General features: G+C 44.1%; 3 non-coding genes across 3 annotated transcripts; 1 reads left to right on the top strand and 2 right to left on the bottom strand.

Annotated features, from left to right (window-relative positions):
- Positions 1-8,537: 8,537 nt before the first annotated feature.
- On the bottom strand, positions 8,538-8,609 carry trnad-guc. The gene has a single exon. It is a non-coding gene; the product is annotated as a tRNA-Asp (tRNA).
- A 14-nt stretch (positions 8,610-8,623) lies between these two features.
- On the bottom strand, positions 8,624-8,696 carry trnak-cuu. Its single transcript has one exon. It is a non-coding gene; the product is annotated as a tRNA-Lys (tRNA).
- Positions 8,697-10,404: 1,708 nt separating this feature from the next.
- Positions 10,405-10,495, top strand: trnar-ucu. The gene is given in 2 exon segments: positions 10,405-10,441; positions 10,461-10,495. It is a non-coding gene; the product is annotated as a tRNA-Arg (tRNA).
- Positions 10,496-16,246: the final 5,751 nt, after the last annotated feature.

Raw genomic sequence — 16,246 nt, forward strand, 5'->3', positions numbered from 1 at the left:
ACAGCTGCTACAGTTTACTGTTTAATTTTAAATACACAGTGGTCCTGTTCAAAGATTGTGTCACAGGGCCAGAGTGAAACTAATGTAGCAGGTGTTGAACCTGTGGCAGGTAACGGGTTACTGAGCTGGAATTAAACATGCTGTGTTACTCAGTTATAATATTTTACTGCACTGGAATCCCTGCCTTTGACCTTTGACACACACAGACGTCAATTTGAACTTTAGAAAACACAACTCAACAATTTAAAGTGTACCTGTGACTTGATGTATTTAAATGATGAGCTGAGATGCTTGTTGAGAATGAGAAAACTCACAGAAATACCCTTCTAGGATCATTATGTCAAGATGGAAAGGACTTTTATGATAGACATCAATCAAATCTGCAGTGGTAGGGATGATTCTGACATGTTGATAAGATCCATCAAACAAATTTCTTATTGTAAATGTCTTATATTATCCTGACAATACCAGGATTCATCTGGCTCACACTGTGAAAGGGTGGTTCAGGGAGCATGACACAATATTTTCACACATGGATTGGCCACCACCTGAACCCTATTGAGAATCTTTGGGATGTGCTGGAGAAGACTTTGTGCAGTGTCTGACTCTCTCATCATCAATACAAGATCTTGGAGAAAAATGAATGAAACTCAACAAGAATAAATGTGGTGACATTACAGAAGCTTTTTGAAACAATGCTACAGTGACTGTGTGCTGTAATCACAGCTAAAGGCGCTTTAGCGCCTATTAGAGTGTGTGACTTATTTTTGGCAGGCACACTTGTGAGCTGGGGGAGGGGAAATTATTAGTCAGAACAGCATGGAGGCAATACCAAGGATAATTCTGATTCTGGTTTATGGCCCTGACCAAGTCAAGTAAAATTTAAGAGATGTAGTTGTTGCATGAAGCAGCGTCCTAAACGATTCTTTTGGAGTCTTCTTGGATGTAGCTGTTGGCCTCCAAATACGTGGCTTTATTTATTTATTTGAAAAGACTAGACAGCTTGTTTTGAATTAAATATGTTTAAATGTCCAAATACTGCACTGCAATAGTAGTTTTAATTTCTATCTGAGCTTTGCTGGCTGCACAGTACAGTGTACAGTACACAGGTGATACAGGCGTCAAAGGATGAATATAAAACAAAAGTTCAGAAGTTCTTCCGTACAGTAGTGGTTTCATTCTTTTTAAGGACATTCCATATTGTTGGCTACATCCAGTGTTTGTACAGTGACTCGTGACTTTTTGTGCAGACTTTTCATTCAGAGACTCATCATTTAACCATTTAACTGATTTTACAGCGCGCATGTTTGATAAACGTGTTGAAGCGTTGTTCAGAGATTTGATCTTGTTAAATGCAGTTCTCGGGAGAGTTGTAGATTGTTTTGGTCTCAGAAAGGTGTTGAGTGGGTAGAAGGTGCACTTGTATTTATATAACCCTAGATTTCTATTTAATACAGTAGCCAAATTAACTAGAAAGAAGAGTAGTAGAGTGCAGTAGTGAGGACTTCATGAACTTTTTCAATAACAAAAAAAACAAATAACAAAATTGTAAATATAAGGCATAAAATTCAAGCTTTAAAACCACACAATTTAGTTGACGCAGATGATGAGCTAACCACAGCAGATCAGTACCTGGAATACTTTACTCCCCTTGAAGAGAATGAACTGTTTTCACTCATCACAGCACAGAGACAGCACTTGTTAAAGTGGTAAATGACCTCCTATTGGTCTCTGATCAGGATAGCGTCACTATGCTTGTGCTACTCGACCTCAGTGCAGCTTTCACCTCAGAAATGTTCCCAAAATAAGAAATATTTTGTCACTAAATGATGCAGAAAAATGAGTCCATGCTTTCATCACCTCTAGGTTGGACTACTGTAATGCCTTACTGTCTGGCTGTTCAACCAGGTGCATAAACAAGCTTCAGTTAGTTCAGAATGCAGCAGCGAGAGTCCTCACTAGAACCAGAAGATACGAGCACATCTCCCCTATCTTATCTACACTTCATTGGCTCCCCGTAAAATTTCGCATTGATTTTAAAATACTACTTTTGACATTTAAAGCATTAAATGGTCTTGCGCCGCATTATCTAAGTGAACTGCTAGTGCCTTATGATCCGCTACGCCTACTTCGATCAAAGGATGCAGGCTGACTGTCAGTACCTCGTATCATAAAAACTACAGCTGGGGGCAGAGCTTTTTCTTACAAAGCCCCAAAGTTATGGAATAGCCTTCCAAATAGCGTTCGGGACTCAGACACAGTCTCAGCGTTTAAGTCTAGGCTGAAAACCTATTTATTTAGTCAAGTATTTTGTAAATAGATTTGGGAAGGACTCATGGACATAGAGCATTATGGTGAACTGGTATGTTTAGATGCTGTCTTCCCCACTCTCACTGATCACTCAGGATTGTTGATGGTGAAGTGTTCGGTTGCTCTATATCCCAGGGAGCCCTCATGTCTGTGTTTCCTTCTGGCCCTCCCTTTTAGTTAGGCTGTCATAGTTAGTCCTGCCGGAGTCCCTGCTGCACTATACTAAATATACATTCACCTCAAACTTTATCTGACTGTGATCATAACTAACTGCTATCTCTCCTCTTTTCTCTCTTTCCGTGCTATACAAATAAAATTGATTTGAATTGAACTGGTGTCATTACTGTGTTACAACCCACTCCACAGTCACTATATCATGTGTTGTTGTGCAAATAAAATGATACTGAATTCTTTAAGTTTAAACATTTATTTTCATGACATAAAATTCAAATAAACAGTGGTTATTACATTTTCAGTTCAGTTTTATTCAAACACATAACATCATAAGATGTAAACACTGAGCAGGTTGGTTGGTCCACAGCTGCACTCAGTACAATACAGCTCTGAGGCTGAGGATCCCTGCAGAAAGGTCCAGAGACACAGAGACAGAGAGGAGGAAACACAACTATGGTAAGTTTAATGTGATCTAAAATAACTTCTTCTTGTTCATCCAGAACATGGAAACACCTGAGAAACAAAGAACATTTGGTTCATTGAACAATAAACACAGGTTGAAATGATCAGACGGGAAAAGCTGCAGAAAATACTTTGAACAGGTGACTGCTGGAATCTGTGGGTGGAGGCAGCGACTGAAGAGAGCTGGTAGAAGCATACAGACAAAGGTTGAAGGTAGATGATATCTGAGTGGATGTTAGAGACTGTAGATAGTGGATGTAGGTGGAGGACGAAGGTGGTGCTGCATGATGTTGAAGGCAGCAGAGGGAGGGTGAAGGTGGAGCTGCATCATGTTAATGGCAGCAGAGAGAAGGTAAATGCTGAAGGTGGTGCTGCCAGATGTTAAAAGCAGCTGAGTAAGGCTGGATGTGGAGGATGAGGGTGGTGCTGCATGATGGTAAAAGCAGCAGAGTGAAGGTGGATGCTGAAGGTGGTGCTGCATGATGTTAAATACAGCATAGGGAGGCTGAAGGATGAAGATGGTGCTGTAGGATGTTAAAGGCAGCAGAGCAAGAGTGGAGGTAGAGGTGGAGGATGAAGGTGGTGCTGTAGGATGTTAAAGGCAGCAGAGGGAGGCTGAAGGATGAAGGTGGTGCTGTAGGATGTTGAAGGCAGCAGAGGGAGGCTGAAGGATGAAGGTGGTGCTGTAGGATGTTGAAGGCAGAGGCTGACGGTGGAGGAGGTGGTGTAGGTGGATGTTCCAGGAAGCAGAGAGTAAAGTCTTTTTACTTTTGCTTCTTTGTTCTTTTTCTTTCTGGATTCTCAGGCTCTGGTTCTCCTGAAACATCCACGTCATAAAGTGGAGGACAGACACCAACCTCGTATGACACCACCACGTCCAAACGTCCGTCCTCACCGGCTGACGTCTCCATCTGGGGACGATTCAGCGTCTCCCACAGCTTCTGCTTGATGCGACGACCCAGCTCCAAACTGTGGGGACGAGGTCGACCGCTCTTGTACCTGTGAGGAGCAGAAGAAACACAAACCAAATCTTATTGATCCAAAATCTCACATGTGGAAAAATGTGGACATGATGTGATTCAAAGAGTCGGGAACAGACTTCAGCAGCTCATCCACCACTCGCTGGTAGATCTGCTGGTACTCTCCCACTGAGCAGCTGTGGATCCTCAGAGGGGCGTCGTGCTGCAGTGGAGCAGTGGAGGGTCGGGGGCCGGGGGCCACTTTGGAGACAACCGGCAGGTGGGCGTGTGGGATGGTGGACTGAGGCCTCGGGACCAGAGTCAGCAGAGCTGAGGTGGAGGTCTGAGGAGAGGACACCACGTCCTCCTCTGGCTGTTTAGCAGGAGCCTCTGAGGTCCTCTTCCTCTTCCTGGGACGCTGGACAGCAGCAGCCTGGTGGAGCTTTGGTAGGAAATGGAAACACACGACTTCAACATTTCTTTGATTTTACACCAGGCTGCTAAACAACGGACAATCACACACTTTTCATCTAAAATATAAAAGTCCAGTGTCTCACCTGGTCGTCCCTGCAGCATGGACACTTTGTGGAGGCTCCGAGCTTCCTCTCACTCTCTGAGCGACGTGCAGAGATTCTCCTTCCTCTCTGCTCGATGGTGTCGTCACACTGCAACGACACACAACAACAACATGAAGTTCCAACCAGACTTTCCAGTGTTTGGACCACATCAGTGGACGTTTCAATTCACAGCTTCCTGCACAAAAAGTCACTTTCTCCTTCTAGTTCACTTTATTTCAGTGATTTTAAAGATGATGTTGCTGTTTTTTCCTGTTTGATGTATATTTAACTCTATTTTCATGACACACAAATGGACGTGGTTCACTTCACTTTCCATCATTTCATTCAAATGTCTGCTCCGACTTTCTATCACTGGCTCATGCGTCCTGTCTGTGTGTTTCCACTCATTTAATAATCATAGAAATAAATAAATCTCATTTCCTGATCAGTGGGTTTTGTGGATGCTGTGAGCACCGGGGTGGACACTGTTCATGTCTCAGTCAACTCACAAACACAGAGAAAACAGCAGAGACTTTCAAAGGGTTCAGATCTCACATTTTCCATCATGAAACTCGGATGTTGGTCTTTGTTCTCTGACTGGGAGTCTTTAGTTTTCGTTAGGACGGAACAAGTCCTCAGTACAAGAGACAATCTGGAAGAAATCGTCAAGTGAAACTCGGAGAAAAACTTTTCTTGACCGTCTGAGGTTGTGTTGATTTTTAAATGGTGATCTGATGGACATGATTCACCATGGCAACCACAGAATCTCTGTCCTCCATTTTGGGATCTGACTGGTCCTCACTTCTTCTCTGCTCCAAGTTCACTTTCACTCTTTCTGTCCACATCTTGTCATCAAGTCCCCGTGTCTCTGCTGTTTGACCACATTTTCCCACAGGAAATAAATCCACACTTCATTTCTTCTTCTTCTTCATGTGTTCATCTGGGTTTTCTCTTCATTTTCTATTTCATCCAAAACAAACTCGGAACAAATAACAAACTCTCTCTCTCAGTCAAATCCTGATGATACAGACTGAGACGCGCTGACACGTCTCCAAAAGTCTCCTTCACCTATTTGGAGTTCGTCTTTTTCTCTTTCTTGTTTTCACTTCGCTACATTTGATCCGTGTTTCAGAATCAGAATCAGAATCAGAATCAGAATCAGCTTTATTGCCAAGTTTTTCAACAAGGAATTTGACTCCGGTTCACTTCGCTCTCAGGTACAGTGTTTTTCAGGAAAGGGGAACATAATATGAAAAACTGTGTGATTATTTACAACATGTAGTGTGCTGTACTGACCACTACATGTTGTTTTTATCAGTAATGATACTTCCTGAGCTGCCTCAGGAAGTACAGCCTCTGCTGGGCCTTCTTCCTGATGGAGTCTATGTGTGAGGACCATTTCAGGTCCCGTGAGATTGTGGAGCCCAGAAATTTGACAGTCTCCACTGTAGGTACTGTGGTGTTGAGAATGGAGATAGGGGGCAGAGTAGGGGGGGACTTCCTGAAGTCCACTATCATCTCCACAGTTTTGAGCGGGTTCAGCTCCAGATGGTTCTGACTGCACCAGTGAGCCAGCTGCTCTACTTCCTGTCTGTATGCAGACTCATCGTTGTTCTGGATCATTCCAATGACCGTGGTGTCATCCGCGTACTTGAGGATCCTCACAGATGGGTCTCCTGAGGTGCAGTCGTTGGTGTAGAGGGAGAAGAGTAGTGGGAAGAGTACGCACCCCTGGGGGGCGCCGGTGCTGATGGTTCTGATACCAGATGTGATACTTCCCAGCCTCACCTGCTGAGTCCTGTCTGTCAAGAAGCTGTTAATCCACTTACAGGTACAGTCAGGCACTGTGAGCTGGGTGAGCTTCTGGTTGAGGATTTCAGGGATGATGGTATTGAAGGCCGAGCTGTAGTCCACATACAGGATCCGGGCGTAGGTGTCTGGGGAGTCAAGATGTTGTAGGATGAGGTGTAGTCCCATGTTGACTGCGTCGTCCGCTGACCTGTTTGCTCTATAGGCGAACTGCAGGGGGTCCAGCAGGGGTCCAGTGATGTCTTTCAGGTAAGTCAGAACCAGTTTTTCAAACGTTTTCATTGCAGCTGAACAAACAGCAACTGGTCTGTAACTGTTTAGTCCTGGGATGGAGGGTTGCTTGGGGACCGGGATGATGGTGGAGCGTTTGAAGCAGAAGGGGACTTTGCACTGCTCCAGGGAGAGGTTGAAGATTCTGGTGAAGATGGGTGCTAACTCAGTTGCACAGGCTTTCAGACATGATGGTGAGACTTTGTCTGGGCCTGCTGCTTTCCTGGTCTTTTGTTTCAAGAAGAGTTTTTTCACCTCATCTTCACAGATCGTCAGTGCAGGGTGGTGTGACGAGGGGGTTGCTGGCAGGTCGTTCAGCTGTGTGTGAGGTGTGAATGGTCCCTTTTCAAACCTGCAGTAGAAGTCGTTGAGGTTGTCTGCAAGTGACTGGTTCTCCTCAGGGCGGGGGGATGGTTTCTTGTAGTTGGTGAGGGACTGAAGGTTTCTCCAAACTGAAGTTGGATCAGAGGCAGAGATGTTATTCTGCAGCTTTTTCCCAAAGTTCCTCTTGGCCACCCTGATTGCATTAGTCAGTTTGTTCCTTGCTTGCTTGTACAGGGTCCAGTCCCCGCTCCTGTGAGCTTCCTCTTTGTCCTGTCGCAGCCTTCTAAGGTTGGGAGTGAACCAGGGTTTCTTGTTGTTGTATGTACGGAAGGTCTTGGTTTGTACACACATGTCCTCACAAAAGCTGATGTATGATTGATTGTATGTATGTATGATTGATGCTCAAACATCAATCTTCATGTTGTTGTTGTTGTTTTTCTTCTTGGACTTTATTAAATACTTGTCGTCATCACAGCAGCTGAATCCATTTGTGCGTCTCCAGGTGGAAAGAGGCGCCGCGCGCATTTTACGCACTCTGCACACTGGGACAGGATCAGTGAGGATGAGCCAGTTAGTGAGCTGCAGAGTTTCCTCCACATCACACACAGATCACAGGCTGATGTGGAACCAGCAGATCAGCTGTTCTCAGGATGAGTCCAGCTCCATCACAGCAGTCAGGACATTTTGATTCCTACTAAAATGACTAAAAACAGCTTCTGTTCATGGTGAAAACAAATGGCAGCACGTTGCAGTAACAATGGAATAAAATGACTTTTCCAGCATCATCTCAGTATCTTAGATAGATATACATATAAAATGGTGTTTGAGTGTGAAGTCTGTTGTAGCATGGGATCCTATGATGTGAACTGATCATCAGAATTTTTTATGTAGTGGGTTTCATCACAGAGAACTCAGGAAAAAACATATCTCCCAGCAAGAAGAAGGAAAACTAGTTGAAGGTATAGTGTCTGATCAAAGCTCATACGGGCTGGTTACTAATTAGGTGGGATGGAAATGTCCATTATACAATATCAGTAGCTGGTAGGTATCAGAAAGTAGGTGTTACATCAGTAACACATCATTTGTAGTTGATGTAGTTACATTTACATGTTACATAGTGAAGCCTTGTAAGTGAAGACTCTCTGTAACAAAGGATCCATGGAAATAAGTTTCATTTAAGAATAAAACACAATTCATGATGGCTCTGGGTGGACAGACAACTTTGTCTCATCCATATCCACTATATGGATATGAAGCCCACTGAGGGAGGTCACTCTACTGACAGCTACATATGACATGCCAGACTCAGAAATGTGTCCCAGTGAGACTACAGCTGATCTAGTTGTCACAGCTTGGACTTTATGTAAAGTTGCAAATGATCCATTCACTGTCTGTCGTATAGATCAAGCCTCCTACAGCTATTACTGACATTCCTTCAAAAGGGGCTCTGAGACCATAGACACTTCATCAATCACTCTCAGCATTTATAATCTCACATCTGGATCGGAGGTTTGAAGCTTCTTGGCAGTTTGAGAAGAGCATGTAGTGTTGTTGATATCTTGTCTAAGGACACCTCAGCGAGTAGCCAGGAGGAACAGGGAACTGAACCACTCCCCCTGGAGTTCAGTAGACGACTACTCTACCACCTGAGCTGCTCCAAAAGTGTGATATACTCCCCGTCGGGGAATCGAACCCCGGTCTTCCGCGTGACAGGCGGAGATACTGTCCACTATACTAACGAGGAAGGATAAACCACAGCACCCAACGTGGGGCTCGAACCCACAACCCTGAGATTAAGAGTCTCACGCTCTACCGACTGAGCTAGCCGGGCTACTTCTGTTGTGTATCCCTTCATGATTTCACTACATTCACTGATGTCGTCCATATTTGAGCTTTGAATGACCGTTTTCAGGTACTCTGATAGACCAGACTCCTTTTTCATGATATACAAAGATAGATACACCACACAAGAATAGACATTTAGAATAAAGCTCACATCAATGCATCAAGTATTGATGAGGGTTGTCGCCATTTACCCAGCAGTCTTTTGTATCACTGTACTGGACTCATTGATCACATTGAGACATTTTACAAACCCACTGAGTGTTAACTTGCATCTATCCAGGAGCTGCTACAAACTAAGGAAGGTGGTATCTGCAACCTGAGCTGAGACTTGTGAAACAACTCTTAGAGTGGTCTTTGCGATGCATTTGCACTTCTGTGACTTTCCTATAGTCTTCAGACTGTGTATGTGGATCAGGGAGCTCTGCTGGGATGTATTTGGACACGAAATCACACACTGTTTGATCATCATCTTCCTCAAACACAGGTGCACCTTCTACCCACATGAGGCAGTGTATGTGTGAACTTCCACGATGTTGAAAACTGTGCAAAGAGCAAGTCATTTGTGTCTCTGACGAAGCGCTCATCAATACAGGAAAGCCCTGATTTGAAATAATTGCTTGGTGATAACCTGATGTGTCTCTTTTCATGTAGTGTATTCTGAGCAGTTGTTGAAAGAACTGACACGATGTTAAGAAAATCTTTCAAATAAACAACTTTTAAAGTCAAACATCAATTGGAGCAATGTTGACACCAATTCAAAATGATTTCAGTGTTAATATGGCTGTTGTTTAGAGGCACACTTAGATTTGTGAACTTACTGATAAAATGCTGCCTGACAGCAGCTTATTTTTATCAGTAATGATTTTATCTTTAGAAATTGGCAGTATTTAGACACTATAGTGCACACACTACTATGGATACACACCTCTGTCAATGGCTGCATGATAAATAGTTTATTAGATTGCAATGTCCATTCAAACCCACATGCAATCTCTTTCATTCATCTCTCACCCTTTTGCTGTGAAGTGATGAGGTGAGCTTTGGCCATCGGTAGTTGGAGACACAGATGCTTATTTATTTTTCTCATTAAATGTTTCATTCAGCTTTAATAAGCAGAACTGACTGACTCAACAATAAGTGTCAGCTCACAACTCAGGCTAAAGGCAATTCACTTATGCGTTTATATAAATTACATTTATTGTCTGAGTGTAAGACAGTTGCTGTGAATTATTCTTCAGTTAAACAGAAGTAGATTTCATGTTTTTATTTAGTAAGTTAGTTAAATATCTGTTGAAGAGAACGTGTGTTAGCACTGGATTCAATCACAGTCAACAGGAATTTGCTGAGATTATTAAACAAGTTCAACCATCTTTTTCTTGGTCTCTGCAGGATATACCAATGGTCAATATCTCCACATTTGTTATAGCTAATGTGATTTCAAACACAACAATACTTATATACTTATATTAAATATGCTGGACTTTGACATTGCATTTATAAATAGGGGAATGTGAATTTGATTTGACCTTCCCATTTCTACTTTATGTCACAGAGTGATACTTTACTAAGATACTAAGTACTGCTACTTACTGACATTTGAAAAATGTGTACTTACTGTTCAGGGTAGTAAAACAAAGAGAAAGGTTTCATATTAACAATACAGCTGTTTGGTTAAATTGAGTTGTGATTAGTGAGGCTCTGTGGCGCAATGGATAGCGCATTGGACTTCTAGTCAAACAGTTGAGGTGATATTCAAAGGTTGTGGGTTCGAGTCCACCAGAGTCAATACTTTGCGGCCTGGTGGCTCAATGGGTAGATTGTTGACCTTAGATGCAGAAGGTTTGGGGTTCAAACCCTGTCACAGAAATCAGGTGGGTCTTGTGGAGCAAGACACTCCACACTAGCTCCCACTGCTCCCCCCAGGGGGACGGGTTAAATGCAGAGGACCAATTTCATTGTAACATGTAAAGGTGACATATGACGATTAAAGGCTTTGTTCATCAAAGTGTAGAATGAGCTTCCTGTGGGCAGGAAAACTCACTGTCTGTTTGAAATCTTTTCAGAAAAACACATTATTTTATCTTTTTAGTTTAGGAAATAACAAATATCATGTTTGTCAAAGACTCTTTAACACTGAGCTCATCATAACCACGAGGTCACAATGTAACTGTAATGTACATGTTTCCATTTCTACTGTTGATTGAAATGAAATATTAATATTTTATTTTACCAATCACATTAGTCCCATTAATATATAGTTATGTTTCAGTATTTACATTTTATTGTAAAAAAAAAAGATCAATTAATTTGAGGTAACAGGTGATGAATGAAAGAGTAGATATTTGTGTGAATCTATTTTTCTCCAACACATCATATTCTGCTGTTATTTCTGGGTTACATCACACTCCAGAGTCAATATATCATGTGTTGTTCAAAGGAAATGTTATAATATAATAATATTTTAAATTTAGAACAATTTCAGATATTTCATTGACATATATGACACAAAATAATTAACAGTTTACAGTTTATTACATTTTCAGTTCAGTGCAGTTGTGTTCAGACACTTGACATCATAAGGTTCAGATCTCAAAGACCAGCAGCAGACAAAACACTGAGCAGGTTGGTTGGTCCACAGCTGCACTCAGTACAATACAGCTCTGAAGCTGAGGATCCCTGTAGAAAGGTCCAGAGACACAGAGACAGAGAGGAGGAAACACAACTATGGTAAGTTTAATGTGATCTAAAATAACTTCTTCTTGTTCATCCAGAACATGGAAACACCTGAGAAACAAAGAACATTTGGTTCATTGAACAATAAACACAGGTTGAAATGATCAGACGGGAAAAGCTGCAGAAAATACTTTGAACAGGTGACTGCTGGAATCTGTGGGTGGAGGCAGCGACTGAAGAGAGCTGGTAGAAGCTGACAGACAAAGGTTGAAGGTGGATGATATCTGAGTGGATGTTAGAGACTGTAGATAGTGGATGTAGGTGGAGGACGAAGGTGGTGCTGCATGATGTTGAAGGCAGCGGAGGGAGGGTGAAGGATGAAGGTGGTGCTGCCAGATGTTAAAGGCAGCAGAGGGAGGGTGAAGGTGGAGCTGCATGAAGATAATAGCAGCAGAGGGAGGATGAAGGTGGTGCTGCATGATGTTAAAAGCAGCAGAGAGAAGGTAAATGCTGAAGGTGGTGCTGCCAGATGTTAAAAGCAGCTGAGTGAGGCTGGATTTGGAGGATGAGGGTGGTGCTGCATGATGGTAAAAGCAGCAGAGTGAAGGTGGATGCTGAAGGTGGTGCTGCATGATGTTAAATACAGCATAGGGAGGCTGAAGGATGAAGATGGTGCTGTAGGATGTTAAAGGCAGCAGAACAAGAGTGGAGGTAGAGGTGGAGGATGAAGGTGGTGCTGTAGGATGTTGAAGGCAGAGGCTGACGGTGGAGGAGGTGGTGTAGGTGGATGTTCCAGGAAGCAGAGAGTAAAGTCTCTTTACTTTTGCTTCTTTGTTCTTTTTCTTTCTGGATTCTGAGGCTCTGGTTCTCCTGAAACATCCACGTCATAAAGTGGAGGACAGACACCAACCTCGTATGACACCACCACGTCCAAACGTCCGTCCTCACCGGCTGACGTCTCCATCTGGGGACGATTCAGCGTCTCCCACAGCTTCTGCTTGATGCGACGACCCAGCTCCAAACTGTGGGGACGAGGTCGACCGCTCTTGTACCTGTGAGGAGCAGAAGAAACACAAACCAAATCTTATTGATCCAAAATCTCACATGTGGAAAAATGTGGACATGATGTGATTCAAAGAGTCGGGAACAGACTTCAGCAGCTCATCCACCACTCGCTGGTAGATCTGCTGGTACTCTCCCACTGAGCAGCTGTGGATCCTCAGAGGGACGTCGTGCTGCAGTGGAGCAGTGGAGGGTTGGGGGCCGGGGGGCCACGTTGGAGACAACCGGCAGGTGGGCGTGTGGGATGGTGGACTGAGGCCTCGGGACCAGAGTCAGCAGAGCTGAGGTGGAGGTCTGAGGAGAGGACACCACGTCCTCCTCTGGCTGTTTAGCAGGAGCCTCTGAGGTCCTCTTCCTCTTCCTGGGACGCTGGACAGCAGCAGCCTGGTGGAGCTTTGGTAGGAAATGGAAACACACGACTTCAACATTTCTTTGATTTTACACCAGGCTGCTAAACAACGGACAATCAGACACTTTTCATCTAAAATATAAAAGTCCAGTGTCTCACCTGGTCGTCCCTGCAGCATGGACACTTTGTGGAGGCTCCGAGCTTCCTCTCACTCTCTGAGCGACGTGCAGAGATTCTCCTTCCTCTCTGCTCGATGGTGTCGTCACACTGCAACGACACACAACAACAACATGAAGTTCCAACCAGACTTTCCAGTGTTTGGACCACATCAGTGGACGTTTCAATTCACAGCTTCCTGCACAAAAAGTCACTTTCTCCTTCTAGTTCACTTTATTTCAGTGATTTTAAAGATGATGTTGCTGTTATTTCCTGTTTGATGTATATTTAACTCTATTTTCATGACACACAAATGGACGTGGTTCACTTCACTTTCCATCATTTCATTCAAATGTCTGCTCCGACTTTCTATCACTGGCTCATGCGTCCTGTCTGTGTGTTTCCACTCATTTAATAATCATAGAAATAAATAAATCTCATTTCCTGATCGGTGGGTTTTGTGGATGCTGTGAGCACCGGGGTGGACACTGTTCATGTCTCAGTCAACTCACAAACACAGAGAAAACAGCAGAGACTTTCAAAGGGTTCAGATCTCACATTTTCCATCATGAAACTCGGATGTTGGTCTTTGTTCTCTGACTGGGAGTCTTTAGTTTTCGTTAGGACGGAACAAGTCCTCAGTACAAGAGACAATCTGGAAGAAATCGTCAAGTGAAACTCGGAGAAAAACTTTTCTTGACCGTCTGAGGTTGTGTTGATTTTTAAATGGTGATCTGATGGACATGATTCACCATGGCAACCACAGAATCTCTGTCCTCCATTTTGGGATCTGACTGGTCCTCACTTCTTCTCTGCTCCAAGTTCACTTTCACTCTTTCTGTCCACATCTTGTCATCAAGTCCCCGTGTCTCTGCTGTTTGACCACATTTTCCCACAGGAAATAAATCCACACTTCATTTCTTCTTCTTCTTCATGTGTTCATCTGGGTTTTCTCTTCATTTTCTATTTCATCCAAAACAAACTCGGAACAAATAACAAACTCTCTCTCTCAGTCAAATCCTGATGATACAGACTGAGACGCGCTGACACGTCTCCAAAAGTCTCCTTCACCTATTTGGAGTTCGTCTTTTTCTCTTTCTTGTTTTCACTTCGCTACATTTGATCCGTGTTTCAGAATCAGAATCAGAATCAGAATCAGAATCAGAATCAGAATCAGAATCAGCTTTATTGCCAAGTTTTTCAACAAGGAATTTGACTCCGGTTCACTTCGCTCTCAGGTACAGTGTTTTTCAGGAAAGGGGAACATAATATGAAAAACTGTGTGATTATTTACAACATGTAGTGTGCTGTACTGACAAGTGTCTTTGTTGTGCATGTGCAGATGTGCAAAATTACTCGTGTGCATATACGCATATATGGAACTTCTTGTAAACATTATACCCTCAGTCCATATTGTTGTTGACACAATTATTGGTGAGGACCTGTTGTCACTCAGTTTAGCGACAAAGTCAGAGAGGCCAGACTGAGATGGTTTGGATATGTTCAGAGGAGGGATAGTGAGTATATTGGTAGAAGGATGTTGGAGATGGAGCTGCCAGGCAGGAGGGCAAGAGGACGACCAAAGAGGAGATATATGGATGTCTTAACAGAGGACATGAGGTTGGCTAGTGTTAGGGTAGAAGATGCCCATGATAGAGTTAGGTGGAGAAGGATGATTCGCTGTGGCGACCCCTGATGGGAAAAGCCGAAAGAAGAAGAAGAAGACCTGTTGTCACTCAGTGTTCAGCAGAGCTACAGCCTGAGGGAAAAAACTGTCTTTGTGACGTGTTGTTTTTGTGCACAGTGCTCTGTACCGTTTTCCTGAGGGGAGGAGTCTGAACAGTCCATTACCGGGGTGTGTGGGGTCTGCAGAGATGTTTTTTCCTCGTTTCCTGACTCTGGACCTGTACAGGTCCAGGATGGAGGGAAGATCTGCTCCTATGATCCTCTCTGCAGACCGAATTGTCCGTTGCAGTCTGCTCTTGTCCAGTTTGGTGGCTGATCCAAACCAGACAGTGATGGAGGAACAGAGAACAGACTGTATGATGCCTGTGTAGAAGGTGACCAGCAGTTCCTGTGGCAGGTTAAACTTCCTGAGCTGCCTCAGGAAGTACAGCCTCTGCTGGGCCTTCTTCCTGATGGAGTCTATGTGTGAGGACCATTTCAGGTCCCGTGAGATTGTGGAGCCCAGAAATTTGACAGTCTCCACTGTAGGTACTGTGGTGTTGAGAATGGAGATAGGGGGCAGAGTAGGGGGGGACTTCCTGAAGTCCACTATCATCTCCACAGTTTTGAGCGGGTTCAGCTCCAGATGGTTCTGACTGCACCAGTGAGCCAGCTGCTCTACTTCCTGTCTGTATGCAGACTCATCGTTGTTCTGGATCATTCCAATGACCGTGGTGTCATCCGCGTACTTGAGGATCCTCACAGATGGGTCTCCTGAGGTGCAGTCGTTGGTGTAGAGGGAGAAGAGTAGTGGGGAGAGTACGCACCCCTGGGGGGCGCCGGTGCTGATGGTTCTGATACCAGATGTGATACTTCCCAGCCTCACCTGCTGAGTCCTGTCTGTCAAGAAGCTGTTAATCCACTTACAGGTACAGTCAGGCACTGTGAGCTGGGTGAGCTTCTGGTTGAGGATTTCAGGGATGATGGTATTGAAGGCCGAGCTGTAGTCCACATACAGGATCCGGGCGTAGGTGCCTGGGGAGTCAAGATGTTGTAGGATGAGGTGTAGTCCCATGTTGACTGCGTCGTCCGCTGACCTGTTTGCTCTATAGGCGAACTGCAGGGGGTCCAGCAGGGGTCCAGTGATGTCTTTCAGGTAAGTCAGAACCAGTTTTTCAAACGTTTTCATTGCAGCTGAACAAACAGCAACTGGTCTGTAACTGTTTAGTCCTGTGATGGAGGGTTGCTTGGGGACCGGGATGATGGTGGAGCGTTTGAAGCAGAAGGGGACTTTGCACTGCTCCAGGGAGAGGTTGAAGATTCTGGTGAAGATGGGTGCTAACTCAGTTGCACAGGCTTTCAGACATGATGGTGAGACTTTGTCTGGGCCTGCTGCTTTCCTGGTCTTTTGTTTCAAGAAGAGTTTTTTCACCTCATCTTCACAGATCGTCAGTGCAGGGTGGTGTGACGAGGGGGTTGCTGGCAGGTCGTTCAGCTGTGTGTGAGGTGTGAATGGTCCCTTTTCAAACCTGCAGTAGAAGTCGTTGAGGTCGTCTGCAAGTGACTGGTTCTCCTCAGGGCGGGGGGATGGTTTCTTGTAGTTGGTGAGGGACTGAAGGTTTCTCCAAACT

Source organism: Anabas testudineus, chromosome 4, assembly GCF_900324465.2.
Source record: "Anabas testudineus chromosome 4, fAnaTes1.2, whole genome shotgun sequence".
Classification (NCBI taxonomy): domain Eukaryota; kingdom Metazoa; phylum Chordata; class Actinopteri; order Anabantiformes; family Anabantidae; genus Anabas; species Anabas testudineus.